The sequence below is a fragment of the Mya arenaria genome, chromosome 11 (assembly GCF_026914265.1).
Source record: "Mya arenaria isolate MELC-2E11 chromosome 11, ASM2691426v1".
Lineage (NCBI taxonomy): Eukaryota > Metazoa > Mollusca > Bivalvia > Myida > Myidae > Mya > Mya arenaria.
Window position 1 is genome coordinate 30,495,430 of NC_069132.1, and position 18,977 is coordinate 30,514,406.

General features: G+C 33.5%; 1 long non-coding RNA gene across 1 annotated transcript; it reads right to left on the reverse strand.

Moving 5' to 3' along the window:
* Positions 1–1,158: 1,158 nt before the first annotated feature.
* Positions 1,159–8,257, reverse strand: LOC128210027 (uncharacterized). The gene is made up of 6 exons (XR_008257098.1): positions 7,802–8,257; positions 5,769–5,863; positions 3,689–3,909; positions 2,613–2,755; positions 2,261–2,371; positions 1,159–1,304 (listed from the first exon to the last, which is right to left on the reverse strand). It is a non-coding gene; the product is annotated as an uncharacterized LOC128210027 (long non-coding RNA).
* Between the last annotated feature and the right edge of the window lie 10,720 nt (positions 8,258–18,977).

Here is an 18,977-nt window from a genome sequence, read left to right on the forward strand (position 1 = left end):
CACTTTTCTAAACACACCAATGCACCTGATTTGTTTACGTTTTAGTCACAGAAAACAAGATAAATTGTATAAGACCGCTTCACAAAGTGGGGTGGGTAATATACAGGAATCACTTACTTTCTCACGTCTGTCTCTATGACAGTCGGTCCAATCGTCCCATTTTCGACTCTATATCTTTTTCATTCCTGGTCTGATTTTTTTTGGTGGAAGTGACCACCATAACATTAGGATGTGTCGGCTCAAGACCTGTGTCCCTAACTTCATGGTCAAAGCATCTAACAGATTGGCTGTTTTGACTCTTAAAACAAGTTCTCAGAATCGGCTGATTTGGACATCATTACCCTTAATTCAGTCATATAAGATAATTCTAAATAGTGCAAATCTCAAATGTTTGGTAAAGCTGCCGAAAAGTTCATTTTTTTCAAAGCGTTAGTAAAGCTTTTAGCCATTTAGTATCAAACTAAAATATGAGAAATTGCGATCTAATCTCTTGTCAACAGTCTTAAATCACTGGTTTTAAGACTTTTACGCAAAAGTGGCCTCTCATAATTTTTTTAAAAAGTTGTCAAAACAATCAATTGTGTGGGAGTACAGCTTTAACTAAGTATATGTCCGTCAGTCCATCCCCTTTTGTCAAGTCTACATTTTTATGGCGGATTTGAAAAAACAAAATGTATGGCAAAAGTTACCAGTATTGGGAAGTGTTGCCCTTGAAACGAGTGAACCTTCCATGCCATGGTCACAGAAACTGCCTGAACTTGTTATGTTTTGCTATACAAGGCTTACTGATAATAGTATGTTTCTGGTCCATATCTTTGTCATACTTTCTTATTTTTTGCTTATCAGCCTTACTGGTGATAGCTTGTGTTCGGTCTAAATTTTTGTCATACAAGACTGAAGGTCAGATTTAAAATTATTTGACATTCCGACACTTTGGTGTGTGGGGATATTTATGACATTTAGGATAATAGTCATATTATAATTATTTAATAATCACACAAAAACAAAGCTTTTTTAACTGTTTATGTAATTATAATGCAATACAACAAAATGAATTCATCTATTAAATGTTCAAGTAAACTGAATCAAATGAAATTTTATGAAACATGTGGAAATAGCACACAACAAAGATTTCAATTATGATACTATTTTCCCACAAATTATGAACACAGTCTGTTGATTTAACACCAAAAAATCATATCGTCTTTCTGCTATCATCATTTCTTTACATTCACTATCTATAACCACAGTCATGGCCGCATCTCTGGGGTCATCTCTGAATCCATCCACCCAAGAAAGAGGTCCTGCAAAATATCATTCAAAACCACATTATTATCTTCAAATATTATAAACTTGAAAATACATACAAGAATACAATGTAAACATCATCAAATGCTACCTGAATGGGGAGAAACATTATTTTTAGAACTACTTGGAAGGGGTACTTCAACCCAAAAGCATTTGGTTGTGGGCCGACATTATACATTAAAAATTATTACTTTCCTAACTCTTTAGTGTGTATCCAAGAAAGAAATACACCTCTTTTCCTTTTGCTATTTAAAACTGTACTGCAACAGCAAGTTAAAGGCAGTGATACTCATTGGTGGAATAGGCCCTCAGACAGTTACATTTTCTGAGAAACGGAGATCAGAATAAATTTGATGTTTCTCCAGAAACAATTTATAGATTGACATGAAATGAAGAACAGTGTTTGTGTCATACTTGTTCCCAATTCCTGATTTGGTCCCTTCACACCATTTGAAATCCGATTTTAAGAGCTTTATGATAGAAAAACTTGGAATTTTCACTAAAAAAAGTAATGCATTTCCAAATTTGAATCATTTAAAAATGCAAAAGTTATGAAAATTGAACTATTTTTAGCACAATTTGTAGATATACAATCATTACCTTCAAAATGGTGATAAAATATAAACAAATATACCCAATAAAACACCGTTTTCTCTCTCCTCAGTATTCCCCCTTTTACATACTTAATCTGCTCTCACCCACGTAAAGAAAGAAAGGTCAACAAGGCCTCTTATAAACCATAAGAATCCTGTTTACTTATCTGATTTTAAAGCACCCAGAAGGCTTACTACAAATCATGGTTCTTTAATTTGTATCTAGTCTCAAAAAGTGTCACAGTTGTTATTTCATTGAAAGACTTGAGGTACTTTAAAAAAAAAAAGAAAAAAAAAAGCTTAAACGCAGGAAGTCTGGTGGAGTATACCAGCCTCGAAATAAATATGCAAAAGCTCACCATGCTGTTAAGGAGTCTGATATTTTTCCTGGCCTCAGTTCAGCTGGTAATGTTGATTACACATGGCTTGAAATCCGGCCTGGTGCACCAGAGCTACGCCCTTGGCAGTACCTGCAAGATAAGGTTGTAAATCTGGGATATCGCATTTATAATTAAATTGAGAAAATTCTTATCCGTCATAAGTAGTGAACATGTTTGTACCTTATAGAACATCTTAAGTTTTTTGACGGAGACAAGGTTCGGACTGGGATCTAAACCTAGATTTTGATGCTGAAATTGTGAGTTTCGCCCAAATTAAGTATGAACTTATAGCGAGCGCATAGATATCTTGAAGCCCAGATTTATTGCTTACCTGAAGTTGGTAGTGGTTCAATTGAGAGCTTTGCTGTAAACTGCAGGGACCGTCCCCATGAGCTTTTTTGTCTGTGAGAGGAATGGTGACTTAGGTGACTGGTGGTACCACTCTGCTTTCTGTCTACACACAACACAGTGTATCTGAAAATGACAGAATGGCCATGCACTGATGTAAGCTATGCTGGAAATACGCCTCACTAAACAGGCAGTTTTAAATAGCAGTACTGACAACAATGCCGAAACATGTTTCTCTGTCATGGAGCTGTGCTGGTTCTGTGGCGTCAAAACCACTGCCAACTGGGCAATTCACTCGAAATATCTCTCTCAAAAATAAAGAAACAACTTTTACTGGGTAGCCTTTGTCAATGAGTGCACACCCAGAGCATCTTGTTACTTGACAGTGGCCTCATAAAGATCTAAAACTAACAAAGTACAATCTTCCCGAAATTGTAAAAAATTTGCCTGGCAATGCTTTCCTGATTTAATTCACAAAAATAACCATAATATATTTATATATTTAGTATAAATAAACACACTGAGTCTTGCCAAAAAATATTTCAACTCGGCAGCCATTTAGGTGTATTCCGTTTTTCAGTCTTCCAGTAGTTACACTAACAGCCGCCATTTTGACCCAAGCCGAAGCATATTGAGTGCTGACGATTTTGATTATGCCTTGTTGCAAACCAAGAACCAATCAAAACAGTTGTAATGAAATGCCGTTACGGATGCATCATATTTACTTGTTTATCCCCGGCAATCAATATAATGATTCTATATCGGAAATGGCTGACTTTTGCCGATGTTATGTGACGTCAAATATCAATGTGGGATCGACTAATTACCATTTAAATATTTTAACTTCATGTTTGAAAGATTGAACCAAATTCAAAGCTTTTGATGAATTAATTGATGCAGTTATTTTATGAAATGCTTATTTCAGTTTTCCTATATAAATAGCCTGAATTCCCTAATTTTGAATACTGGTATAAAAATACAAATTTATTGTATGACTTCAAACTTTGACTAATATAAAATGTGGAAATAGTCAAAGCTTACTACATTAAATTTATTTACCTGAAGTCTAGATAGTATGCAATCTTTGATAGACAGTGCTTGTCAAGGACAATGGCTGTGAGGGCTTTAAGGGTACTACAGTTGTTTTTTCTTGTTAAGCCATGGTTTATTTCTTTCCTCTGGATTCAGTGGCCCATGACTACACTCGTAATATCCATCCTGAATCGGGAGAAGTCACTCATGCTCATCGTCACATGATGTAGGAGAGCAGCCCAGATGACCTAAAAATAAGAGCATCAATAAATGTCATATGTGAATTATTAATATTATAAATACTTATCAATATACAAACATATATTTTCAACTTAAATCACAGTACTTTCATTAAACATTTCATGATAGAAATATAAGGCCTTATTTGATACTAGAACTCCGCGAGTCGGATGTGTCGCCTGACGAATTATTTACTGTCGACATTATAGCTGTTAGATTGGCATTTTATTCATTTATAGACAATGATGTTGCCATTTAACTGTCAAGTGTAGGTGGCATTTGAACCCTCAATCAGATATACCTACGGAATAAGTTTCAGGTTGAAACCTCCTATAGTTTACGAGATATGCCACGGACAAAACCTAAGCAAGAAAATTAACAAAGGGCAATAACTCTAAAAATATGGCAGCAAGAGTAACGGTTCTTGTGCACTGCACTTGCCCTCAATGAGATCTATCTAGCTATGAAGTTTCAAGTTGATACCTCTTATATTCTTCAAAATATGCCCCGGACAAAACTTTAAGCATGAAAATTAACAAAGGGCAATAACTTTAAAACTAAGAAAGCAAGAGTTACTGTTATTGTGCACTGCACTTGCCCTCAATGAGATCTATCTAGCTATGAAGTTTCAAGTTGATACCTCTTATATTCTTCAAGATATGCCCCGGACAAAATTTTAAGCATGAAAATTAACAAAGGGCAATAACTTTAAAACTAAGAAAGCAAGAGTTACTGTTATTGTGCACTACACTTGCCCTCAATGAGATATATCTAGCTATGAAGTTTCAAGTTGATACCTCTTATATTCTTCAAGATATGCCCTGGACAAAACTTCAAGCATGAAAATTAACAAAGGGCAATAATTTTTAAACTAAGAAAGCAAGAGTTACTGTTATTGTGCACTGCACTTGCCCTCCATGAGATCTATCTACATATTAAGTTTCAAGTTGATAACTCTTATATTCTACAAGATATGCCCCGGACAAAACTTTAAGCATGAAAATTAACAAAGGGCAATAATTTTAAAAATATGGAAGCAAGAGTTACTGTTATTGTGCACTGCACTTGCCCTCAATTAGATCTATCTACATATGAAGCTTCAAGTTGATACCACTAATAGTTTGGGAGATATACCCCGGACAAGCGAAAATGGGACGCGGACGCCGCCGCCGACACCACCGACAAAAGTAACCCCTATATGTCGTCTTTTCAGGCGACACAAAAAGGATATCAACCTATATTTTACCTTCTCGTTTATGATTTTTACAGCTGCATTCTCACCTATTGACTGTGTAGGCAACTTTTTTTAATTTATGTGTTGTAATTCATTAGCCAATTTTTAAGTTTCTATCTGGAAACCAACGATATAAGTCTGCAGTTATTCATATTTACATTCGAAAATTGATGTTTTATGGCTACAATTTTTTTTGCAATTTTCCATGTAATTGAGATTTGTTTCATATGAAACAAATGAAGGCATTGATGTCAAAAACAGCTGATCCTGGGGAAAAATAAATTAAAATAAAAGTCAAAATTGTCAATCTGTTTGAGTGCAGGTTTAAGCTGTTTTAAAAATGTGTTCTACCTAAATGAGTTTAGACTTTGCTGTTTTTGATTATATAATATATATACAGTATATATAATAATTGGTGAGGTACATGTAGCAAGTAAAAAATCAGTAAGATAATGAGATTTGAGATAACGCCGTGGTCCATTTACACCTACGTTGGCTGACTGGCAAGTCCTCGTTACAAATGTCATATTTTTGGATTTAGTAAAATGCTACCTATTATTTTCCATATTTGAATTCCATATTTGAAGTTAATGTTATTTTTTTCCATTTTTTTTTGGCAATAACTGTACTTACAGTACACATTCACAAGTTGAAGTCCGGTTCAAAATCTGGATCATCACCAGCCTCCTCATTCAAGTCTTGAAGTGTGATGTCAAATGATAGAAATGCTGAAAACCAGAAATACATCAATTTCTTTAATAACCCATTTACAATGTTTATATAGAAGTTTCATGTATTCATTAATCTTTTTATAAACAAGCTCTGGGTATTTTGTTTTAGAAACTTTTCTTTAAAAAGAACATTATTTGTTTTGTATTAATGATTTATAGACTACCTTTAATGTACACTTACATATATTTACAAGTTATATATCTTTATAATTATATTATATATGTATATGTATATATTTCTATTTAAAGCCAGGTTGTAACAGTATTGATATAACAAGATGCCCAAAAAAGGGCCTATGACCTACTGACAGTGTTTGTGTGGTCAACATCATGTTTTCGAAAAGAATCAACCTCTTTTGGATATATGAATACAGTACAAGTTTTATCGAGATACACTCATAACTAAAGACTGTATCAAGTTCACAAGCATTTTTTACACAATAGCATTTTTTTATACTATCAAGGCCCATAATCTAATCATTTCAAAGGCATGCATGGGCGGATCTGCCTGGTTTTCGAAAGGAACCAAGCTCTAATGGATATGTTGATACTGTAAAGTTTCATCCAGATACAATCAAAACTAAAGGCTGTATAGTGTTAACAAGGTAATGTTTACAGATGCACCGATGCACATACTACGTACACATTACCATTGAATAAGCTCTCCTGGCTAAAAATGATAATGAATTTTTCAGATACTTATACATGAGCATGATCAAAAGAAATGGATTTTTTAACAAAAGAATGTGAATGTTTTTTCTAATTTCAAGGCTTTATTTTAACATTTGGGGGATGGGTCGGTCCTTCAGTAACAGGCCTTGGGCATTATTTCTTGCTTCAAGTGGAATGTGCAGGTTGACAGGGAAAACAACGCAAAAAAGGCATTAAATGCATATTCATGTAATAAACACATACCAAAACAAATGACACATTGAAATGCCAATAATTAATTTGTAAATTTGTTCTTCCCATTTGACTTGCAGTTGCAATTATTTTTAGCTTAACAATTTTACCATAAATCATAACTGGAATATGATGAAAACTATTGCCCTTTAACATTGAAAGTTTTACCCTTTATCTAATTTTACAATGATTCAGGCATGTTCACCAAAGCTTGCCAGAGGCAAATCCAGTATTAGACATCAGAGGGGGCATAACTTAGGGGCGTAACCTTTTGACTTGTGTCCCTCCCTAAGAACCAAATATGTTTTGGTTGGTATTAGTATATTTACTGAAGTTTCAATGCTTTCCATTTTATCTAATAGATATCTATGATACGCACCATACTACAATAGAATCATTTGCAAAGAGATCATTTACTCATATACGAGGGGTGTCCCAGAAGTTGCGGGGTGTCCCAGAAGTTGCGGGCTAATGTCATTATTCACAAACAGAAATACCTATTATCCTGACAATTATTGAGAAACATTCCAGAAATGGATCAGCAGACACCAGAAATGTGCAAACACAGATGGAGATGTCAGCTGATGCCCATGACGTCATTTGTGCTTCGGGTGTTGTGTGATGGGTAGATTCTGTACATCTGATAATGGATTCATTGTAAGCTTTTTGATATTTATAAATTAATATTAAATATTAGTTCAAAATAACCAGTATTGCAATTCAAAATAACCAGTATTGCAAAAGTTATTATACAATTCAGTGAACTTTTGGGACACCCCTCATAGATTGGTCATCATATTTGTAATGATCATCATACACATAATGGTCACCAGTAACTCATCCCATTGTTTTCACAATGTTCATCTTCATTCACATCTTATTCACAATATGCAAAATGCACATGATCCTTTAAATTTTACAATGCTCGCATATTCACACTGCTCACCATATCAATTACTACAATTGTAAACATATTGAGTTTTAACAAATTGTGATATAAAGAAGTTGGCGAATTCAACCTCTCTTAATTACCGTTAATGGTGAAGTTGTCAACATCAAGCCAGTGCAAGAAGGCTGGATGTGTCAAGTAGGTAAGGTCTTTAGGTCAGGCAAGTAGATGAGGTGGTCATGATAATATTTGGTCAGATCAGTTGACACTCTGCTGACGTTCTAAAGATGGTTGTGCTGACATTCCGACCAGCAGCTAAATTGACCAAGACAGTTCTATCTTGTGGGGACATGAAAGTCTTCTGGTAATGGTGATGTAATGGACATTCATCTCCGGTTAGCAATTCAAAATCTAAAAACAAAAATATACGAATTGATCAAACAATATCAACGACCATTTCCTAGTTAATAAACAAGAATATCCTTAGAAGCCATATGCCCATTTTCTATAAAAAGGCAGAAATTGTAATACAATTTGCTGTTAAAAGATCGATTGTTGTAGCATTATTATACACAGTTTGAAGAACTCATAACATGGTATGATATGGGCAGGTTTAAGAATTAAATTAAAAAGTATTTTTCAAGAAATGAAAATAAGCGGCAATTTAAATGAAAATAAGCGGCAATTTAAATTTACAAATATCCGAAGATATGGCCATGACAAACTAAGATTTTCAAAAACTGTCAGATAAGGGGAGTTAACTTAAAGAATTGCAGGGCAGGCTAATTTATCTTTAGTAATGCACTTCCTTATGTTGCCATCTGTCTACGTTTCAAGTTTCATTTCAATAAATTTAGTATTTTCAAAGATATGGCCCGGACAAGTACGCATTTTTGAAAAATATCAGGTAAAGAGAGGTAACTAAAAATATGCAGGGCAGGATAATGGTTCTTGTACACTGCACTTTCATTGCCATTAATCTATATTTGAAGTTTCATTTCAAAGACATGGCCCGATCATTAGAGCATCAATTATGAAAAAATGGTTAAACATGCAATCTAATTTCCAAATAAGATTTACCACAATTAATAATATTGTTTTAATATCCCAAAAGGTATGAATCAATGTCAAAAACAATGGTTTTAATGAAGGATACCAACTTTAATTTGAAAGAAATTGACATAAAACACAGTATTTCTACCGGAGACTATAGTAGACCATAGTAAATCTTTTAGCATTTACCAATCATTTAATATTTTTGCGCTTTTTGCCATTAAATACACAGTTACAATCTTGTAATCAGTTATTAATATTTTCCATGAATGCATTATTTAGTAAGTAGTTAAAGGTTTATCAGTCAAAAGTGATGTTAGTTATACATGTGCATGTATTGGTTTTGAATAAGAGTGTCACTTTAAGGAGATAACTTGTTTAGGTAATAATACCCTGAAGGTCAAAATCAGCATCATTTCAAACTTATAATGATCAGCTTGATAATTTCTTAATGTGTATCTTTTACTGGATTCAAAAACAAAAATTAACGAAATTTTTCTGTCAAATAATAATTTAATTTGAACTTGAAATACCTTTTATTCCCATTTCAGATTTTTTGTATTAAAACCACCTCACCCGAGATCCTTTATTTCATTAATTTTTCAGCATTTTGGTAATACTTTGCCATGATGATGGCCCTTAATCGCTGTCCTGAGTCAAAGTGTTTCACCTTCGTTTTCACTATACTTATAGCTTGAAATTTGTTCAAGCAACACTGTTAGAAATACCAATTTTGGTCAGAATATGCTAAGGACCCCTTTATTATAATGCAATATGATCATAATCTTAAACCAGGGTTCGAACAGCCATGCTAGCAAAAAAGAGAAAAGTTTTCAAGCCGATTTTAAGAACCTTATTCCATTTTCAACCTATAATTGGTGGTACAGGTTTACTGAGTGTTTTTTTTATAATGCTTCAGATTTAAGTGCATTCTTACTCATTGTACTGATGTAAATATTTTATATGTTAATCTCATTAACAATGACATTTTATGCAAAATGCACATAGTTTTAACCATGTGTTGTTGTTTTTTACATAAGCACAAATGTGAATTGGTAAATCATTAGACAATTGTATGAATAATCATTTTAAAGTTAATATTGACAAAATATGTGTAATGGACTCATGAAAGTTGAAGTTATTCTACATATAATGTCACCATAGCAACGACTAACACAAATGTTAATCTCATTAACAATGACATTGTATGCAAAATGCACATAGTTTTAACCATGTGTTGTTGTTTTTTACATGAGCAATATTAGATGTGCATTGGTAAATCATTTGAAAGATATCATTTACTTAAATCATAATCATAATGCAAAATTATCATAATATTAAACCAGGATTCAAACAGCCTTGCTTACAAAAAAATTAGGAGTTGTCATGGACTTTAATCCGATTTTTAAAGTATAACTGGTGTTACAAGTACACAGATTTATTGTCTGTTTTATTCAACTGTGTGTCAGACTTTAGGGTAGATGACGCCCATAGTGCTGATGTCAATTATTTTATGCAATGTTTACAATTGATTTGTGTTTATTTTCATCGTCAACCAGGCAAGGATAAGCAAAGGCCGCTTTTTGTTGAAAAAGCCATTTCCAGTGTTTAAACAGCAAATCAAACATTTCTTATACCAGGGTTAATACAGACATACTAGCAAAAGACTAAACTGATGCTTATGTAAATTGTACATAACGTTTTAAACCTGTACCATACTTACCTTCACACTAAGGCAAAAAGATTGGAAAAGCAGAGAGCTTAAAGCAAATTGCCATTAAGATCAAAAGACTTTTGGATAGATATGTATATTACTTACCACTACTGACACTTCATTTGGAATTGGCAGATATATCATTGTACCTATAACACTAACTGGGCTAATAGGCTTACTGTAGTTAAGAAGGGAACGTTTAACAATGATCTTACCATTCAAAGTGGGCAACAAGTACAGGATTCTTATAATCTTATATTCAATACTCGTAAGCAAATTGCTTAAATTAATTAATATAACTGTTTGCAAAGACAATACTTGGGCACAATGCTAATCCACCTCATAATGGTCATTGTACACCTTATGCTTCAGAAATTCAAAACCACTGTTTTAACAATGTTTTTCCTGTTTGGAGTGCATAACTAGAAGGCCTAACAAATATTTTACTGTCGACATTATAGCTCATTATAGCTGTTAGATCGGCATTTTATTCATTTATAGACAATGATGTTGCCATTACACCTACACTTGCCCTCAATGAGATCTATCTACATATGAAATTTCAAGTTGATACCACAAATAGTTTACGAGATATGCCTCGGACAAGTGAAATCAGGACGCGGACGCCAACGAAGGGCATTAACTCTAAAAATATGGAAACAAGAGTAACAGTTCTTGTGCACTGCACTTGTACTCAATGAGATCTATCTACATATGAAATTTCAAGTTGATACCACTTACAGTTTACAAGATGTGTCCTGGACAAGTAAAAATGGGATGCGACCGCCACAGCCGACACAGCCGACACAGCCGACAAAAGTAACCCCTATATGTTGCCTATTCAGGCGTCACAATAAAACTTATTTTACCATGATCATCATATTAATTACCACAATTGAAAACATATGATTTAAGTTTTAACAAATAACAATTAACGGAACATTTGGCAAATTAAACTTAGCTCTTAATGAGTTTTGGTTGTCTGTAGAGGTGGACAAAGACAATTTATATTATGCATTATTATATTTACAATTTCATACTCAAACATCAATATTCTTTGGTTAAGCACTGTCAACTGGCCAAATTTCAACCAGATAGCTGTATAATTCCAAATTCCAAATGTCACTGGTATACGTTACATTCCCGAAATAAGAAAAAAAAACGTGATCTATAGAAAGATAATTATGTTTCAAACATCAGAGGAAGGCTCCTAAAATGATAACTCGGCTGTGCAGATAACTGCATCCACAAGCTCTCAAAGGTGTTCTCCAAGATGAGGATTAACCAAAAGATCAGCAGCCCCTTAAAAAAATAAAGTGATATTCCATCAGTGACTCTAGCAATTAATATGTGCAATACCCTTTGGGTTCATTCAAATGAGCTGGTCCTATCAATTATTGCAAACCAAATAATTGCCCCGAGATTCGTTACAGAAAAAAATTCTTTAGTGCCAATCTTGTGTACAGTCCCTTTAATGAAATCGACTCACTTTTCATTTCTTTTGCCTCGAGTGTTAATGTTAAAATGTCAAAACTATATAAGAAAATAATGTATTTTAATTTATATTATGTATTATTATATTTACAGTTTCATACTCAAACATCAATATTCTTTGGTTAAGCACTGTCAACTGGCCAAATTTCAACCAGATAGCTGTATAATTCCAAATTCCAAATGTCACTGGTATACGTTACATTCCCGAAATAAGAAAAAAAACGCGATCTATAGAAAGATAATTATGTTTCAAACATCAGAGGAAGGCTCCTAAAATGATAACTCGGCTGTGCAGATAACTGCATCCACAAGCTCTAAAAGGAGTCCTCCAAGATGAGGATTAACCAAAAGATCAGCAGCTCCTTCAATAAATAAAGTGATATTCCATCAGTGACTCTAGCAATTAATATGTGCAATACCCTTTGGGTTCATTCAAATGAGCTGGTCCTATCAATTATTGCAAACCAAATAATTGCCCCGAGATTCGTTACAGAAAAAAATTCTTTAGTGCCAATCTTGTGTACAGTCCCTTTAATGAAATCGACTCACTTTTCATTTCTTTTGCCTCAGTGTAAATGTTAAAATGTCAAAACTATATAAGAAAATAATGTATTTTAATTTATATTATGTATTATTATATTTACAATTTCATATTCAAACATCAATATTCTTTGGTTAAGCACTGTCAACTGGCCAAATTTCAACCAGATAGCTGTATAATTCCAAATTCCAAATGTCACTGGTACAAAATGTATACGTTACATTCCCGAAATTAGAAAAAAAACGCGATCTATAGAAAGATAATTATGTTTCAAACATCAGAGGAAGGCTACTAAAATGATAACTCGGCTGTGCAGATAACTGCATCCACAAGCTCTCAAAGGAGTCCTCCAAGATGAGGATTAACCAAAAGATCAGCAGCCCCTTAAATAAATAAAGTGATATTCCATCAGTGACTCTAGCAATTAATATGTGCAATACCCTTTGGGTTCATTCAAATGAGCTTGTCCTATCAATTATTGCAAACCAAATAATTGCCCCGAGATTCGTTACAGAAAAAAATTCTTTAGTGCCAATCTTGTGTACAGTCCCTTTAATGGTGTAAATGTTAAAATGTCAAAACTATATAAGAAAATAATGTATTTTAATTTATATTATGTATTATTATATTTACAATTTCATACTCAAACATCAATATTCTTTGGTTAAGCACTGTCAACTGGCCAAATTTCAACCAGATACCTGTATAATTCCAAATTCCAAATATCACTGGTATACGTTTCATTCCCGAAATTAGAAAAAAAACGCGATCTATAGAAAGATAATTATGTTTCAAACATCAGAGGAAAGCTCCTAAAATGATAACTCGGCTGTGCAGATAACTGCATCCACAAGCTCTCAAAGGAGTCCTCCAAGATGAGGATTACCCAAAAGATCAGCAGCCCCTTAAATAAATAAAGTGATATTCCATCAGTGACTCTAGCAATTAATATGTGCAATACCCTTTGGGTTCATTCAAATGAGCTGGTCCTATCAATTACTGCAAACCAAATAATTGCCCCGAGATTCGTTACAGAAAAAAATTCTTTAGTGCCAATCCTTGTGTACAGTCCCTTTAATGAAATCAACTCACTTTTCATTTCTTTTGCCTCAAGTGTAAATGTTAAAATGTCAAAACTATATAAGAAAATAATGTATTTTAATTTATATTATGTATTATTATATTTACAATTTCATATTCGAACATCAATATTCTTTGGTTAAGCACTGTCAACTGGCCAAATTTCAACCAGATAGCTGTATAATTCCAAATTCCAAATGTCACTGGTCTACGTTACATTCCCGAAATTAGAAAAAAAATGTGATCTATAGAAAGATAATTATGTTTCAAACATCAGAGGAAGGCTCCTAAAATGATAACTCGGCTGTGCAGATAACTGCATCCACAAGCTCTCAAAGGAGTCCTCCAAGACGAGGATTAACAAAAAGATCAGCAGCCACTTAAATAAATAAAGTGATATTCCATCAGTGACTCTAGCAATTAATATGTGCAATACCCTTTGAGGAAGGCTCCTAAAATGATAACTCGGCTGTGCAGATAACTGCATCCACAAGCTCTCAAAGGAGTCCTCCAAGATGAGGATTAACCAAAAGATCAGCAGCCCCTTAAATAAATAAAGTGATATTCCATCAGTGACTCTAGCAATTAATATGTGCAATACCCTTTGGGTTCATTCAAATGAGCTGGTCCTATCAATTATTGCAAACCAAATAATTGCCCCGAGATTTGTTACAGAAATTTTTTTTTAGTGCCAATCTTGTGTACAGTCCCTTTAATGAAATCGACTCACTTTTCATTTCTTTTGCCTCGAGTGTTAATGTTAAAATGTCAAAACTATATAAGAAAATAATGTACTTTAATTTATATTATGCATTATTATATTTACAATTTCATACTCAAACATCAATATTCTTTGGTTAAGCACTGTCAACTGGCCAAATTTCAACCAGATAGCTGTATAATTCCAAATTCAAATGTCACTGGTACAAAATGTATACGTTACATTCCCGAAATTAGAAAAAAAACGCGATCTATAGAAAGATAATTATGTTTCAAACATCAGAGGAAGGCTCCTAAAATGATAACTCGGCTGTGCAGATAACTGCATCCACAAGCTCTCAAAGGAGTCCTCCAAGATGAGGATTAACCAAAAGATCAGCAGCCCCTAAAATAAATAAAGTGATATTCCATCAGTGACTCTAGCAATTAATATGTGCAATACCCTTTCGGTTCATTCAAATGAGCTGGTCCTATCAATTATTGCAAACCAAATAATTGCCCCGAGATTCGTTACAGAAAAAAATTCTTTAGTGCCAATCTTGTGTACAGTCCCTTTAATGGTGTAAATGTTAAAATGTCAAAACTATATAAGAAAATAATGTATTTTAATTTATATTATGTATTATTATATTTACAATTTCATACTCAAACATCAATATTCTTTGGTTAAGCACTGTCAACTGGCCAAATTTCAACCAGATACCTGTATAATTCCAAATTCCAAATATCACTGGTATACGTTTCATTCCCGAAATTAGAAAAAAAACGCGATCTATAGAAAGATAATTATGTTTCAAACATCAGAGGAAGGCTCCTAAAATGATAACTCGGCTGTGCAGATAACTGCATCCACAAGCTCTCAAAGGAGTCCTCCAAGATGAGGATTAACCAAAAGATCAGCAGCCCCTTAAATAAATAAAGTGATATTCCATCAGTGACTCTAGCAATTAATATGTGCAATACCCTTTGGGTTCATTCAAATGAGCTGGTCCTATCAATTACTGCAAACCAAATAATTGCCCCGAGATTCGTTACAGAAAAAAATTCTTTAGTGCCAATCCTTGTGTACAGTCCCTTTAATGAAATCAACTCACTTTTCATTTCTTTTGCCGCGAGTGTAAATGTTAAAATGTCAAAACTATATAAGAAAATAATGTATTTTAATTTATATTATGTATTATTATATTTACAATTTCATATTCGAACATCAATATTCTTTGGTTAAGCACTGTCAACTGGCCAAATTTCAACCAGATAGCTGTATAATTCCAAATTCCAAATGTCACTGGTATACGTTACATTCCCGAAATTAGAAAAAAAAACGTGATCTATAGAAAGATAATTATGTTTCAAACATCAGAGGAAGGCTCCTAAACTGATAACTCGGCTGTGCAGATAACTGCATCCACAAGCTCTCAAAGGAGTCCTCCAAGACGAGGATTAACCAAAAGATCAGCAGCCACTTAAATAAATAAAGTGATATTCCATCAGTGACTCTAGCAATTAATATGTGCAATACCCTTTGAGGAAGGCTCCTAAAATGATAACTCGGCTGTGCAGATAACTGCATCCACAAGCTCTCAAAGGAGTCCTCCAAGATGAGGATTAACCAAAAGATCAGCAGCCCCTTAAATAAATAAAGTGATATTCCATCAGTGACTCTAGCAATTAATATGTGCAATACCCTTTGGGTTCATTCAAATGAGCTGGTCCTATCAATTATTGCAAACCAAATAATTGCCTGGAGATTTGTTACAGAAAAAAATTCTTTAGTGCCAATCTTGTGTACAGTCCCTTTAATGAAATCGACTCACTTTTCATTTCTTTTGCCTCGAGTGTTAATGTTTAAATGTCAAAACTATATAAGAAAATAATGTATTTTAATTTATATTATGTATTATTATATTTACAATTTCATACTCAAACATCAATATTCTTTGGTTAAGCTCTGTCAACTGGCCAAATTTCAACCAGATAGCTGTATAATTCCAAATTCCAAATGTCACTGGTACAAAATGTATACGTTACATTCCCAAAATTAGAAAAAAAACGCGATCTATAGAAAGATAATTATGTTTCAAACATGAGAGGAAGGCTCCTAAAATGATAACTCGGCTGTGCAGATAACTGCATCCACAAGCTCTCAAAGGAGTCCTCCAAGATGAGGATTAACCAAAAGATCAGCAGCCCCTTAAATAAATAAAGTGATATTCCATCAGTGACTCTAGCAATTAATATGTGCAATACCCTTTGGGTTCATTCAAATGAGCTGGTCCTATCAATTATTGCAAACCAAATAATTGCCCCGAGATTCGTTACAGAAAAAAATTCTTTACTGCCAATCTTGTGTACAGTCCCTTTAATGAAATCGACTCACTTTTCATTTCTTTTGCTTCGAGTGTAAATGTTAAAATGTCAAAACTATATAAGAAAATAATGTATTTTAATTTATATTATGTATTATTATATTTACAATTTCATACTCAAACATCAATATTCTTTGGTTAAACACTGTCAACTGGCCAAATTTCAACCAGATAGCTGTATAATTCCAAATTCCAAATGTCACTGGTATACATTACATTCCCGAAATAAGAAAAAAAACGCGATCTATAGAAAGATAATTATGTTTCAAACATCAGAGGAAGGCTCCTAAAATGATAACTCGGCTGTGCAGATAACTGCATCCACAAGCTCTCAAAGGAGTCCTCCAAGATGAGGATTAACCAAAAGATCAGCAGCCCCTTAAATAAATAAAGTGATATTCCATCAGTGACTCTAGCAATTAATATGTGCAATACCCTTTGGGTTCATTCAAATGAGCTGGTCCTATCAATTATTGCAAACCAAATAATTGCCCCGAGATTCGTTACAGAAAAAAATTCTTTAGTGCCAATCTTGTGTACAGTCCCTTTAATGGTGTAAATGTTAAAATGTCAAAACTATATAAGAAAATAATATATTTTAATTTATATTATGTATTATTATATTTACAATTTCATACTCAAACATCAATATTCTTTGGTTAAGCACTGTCAACTGGCCAAATTTCAACCAGATACCTGTATAATTCGAAATTCCAAATGTCACTGGTATACGTTACATTCCGAAATAAGAAAAAAAACATGATCTATAGAAAGATAATTATGTTTCAAACATCAGAGGAAGGCTCCTAAAATGATAACTCGGCTGTGCAGATAACTGCATCCACAAGCTCTCAAAGGAGTCCTCCAAGATGAGGATTAACCAAAAGATCAGCAGCTCCTTCAATAAATAAAGTGATATTCCATCAGTGACTCTAGCAATTAATATGTGCAATACCCTTTCGGTTCATTCAAATGAGCTGGTCCTATCAATTATTGCAAACCAAATAATTGCCCCGAGATTCGTTACAGAAAAAATTTCTTTAGTGCCAATCTTGTGTACAGTCCCTTTAATGGTGTAAATGTTAAAATGTCAAAACTATATAAGAAAATAATGTATTTTAATTTATATTATGTATTATTATATTTACAATTTCATACTCAAACATCAATATTCTTATGTTAAGCACTGTCAACTGGCCAAATTTCAACCAGATAGCTGTATAATTCCAAATTCCAAATGTCACTGGTATACGTTACATTCCCGAAATAAGAAAAAAAACGTGATCTATAGAAAGATAATTATGTTTCAAACATCAGAGGAAGGCTCCTAAAATGATAACTCGGCTGTGCAGATAACTGCATCCACAAGCTCTCAAAGGAGTCCTCCAAGATGAGGATTAACCAAAAGATCAGCAGCCCCTTAAATAAATAAAGTGATATTCCATCAGTGACTCTAGCAATTAATATGTGCAATACCCTTTGGGTTCATTCAAATGAGCTGGTCCTATCAATTATTGCAAACCAAATAATTGCCCCGAGATTTGTTACAGAAAAAAATTCTTTAGTGCCAATCTTGTGTACAGTCCCTTTAATGGTGTAAATGTTAAAATGTCAAAACTATATAAGAAAATAATGTATTTTAATTTATATTATGTATTATTATATTTACAATTTCATACTCAAACATCAATATTCTTTGGTTAAGCACTGTCAACTGGCCAAATTTCAACCAGATAGCTGTATAATTCCAAATTCCAAATGTCACTGGTATACGTTACATTCCCGAAATAAGAAAAAAAACGTGATCTATAGAAAGATAATTATGTTTCAAACATCAGAGGAAGGCTCCTAAAATGATAACTCGGCTGTGCAGATAACTGCATCCACAAGCTCTCAAAGGAGTCCTCCAAGACGAGGATTAAACAAAAGATCAGCAGCCACTTAAATAAATAAAGTGATATTCCATCAGTGACTCTAGCAATTAATATGCGCAATACCCTTTGAGGAAGGCTCCAAAAATGATAACTCGGCTGTGCAGATAACTGCATCCACAAGCTCTCAAAGGAGTCCTCCAAGATGAGGATTAACCAAAAGATCAGCAGCCCCTTAATAAATAAAGTGATATTCCATCAGTGACTCTAGCAATTAATATGTGCAATACCCTTTGGGTTCATTCAAATGAGCTGGTCCTATCAATTATTGCAAACCAAATAATTGCCCGGAGATTTGTTACAGAAAAAAATTCTTTAGTGCCAATCTTGTGTACAGTCCCTTTAATGAAATCGACTCACTTTTCATTTCTTTTGCCTCGAGTGTTAATGTTAAAATGTCAAAACTATATAAGAAAATAA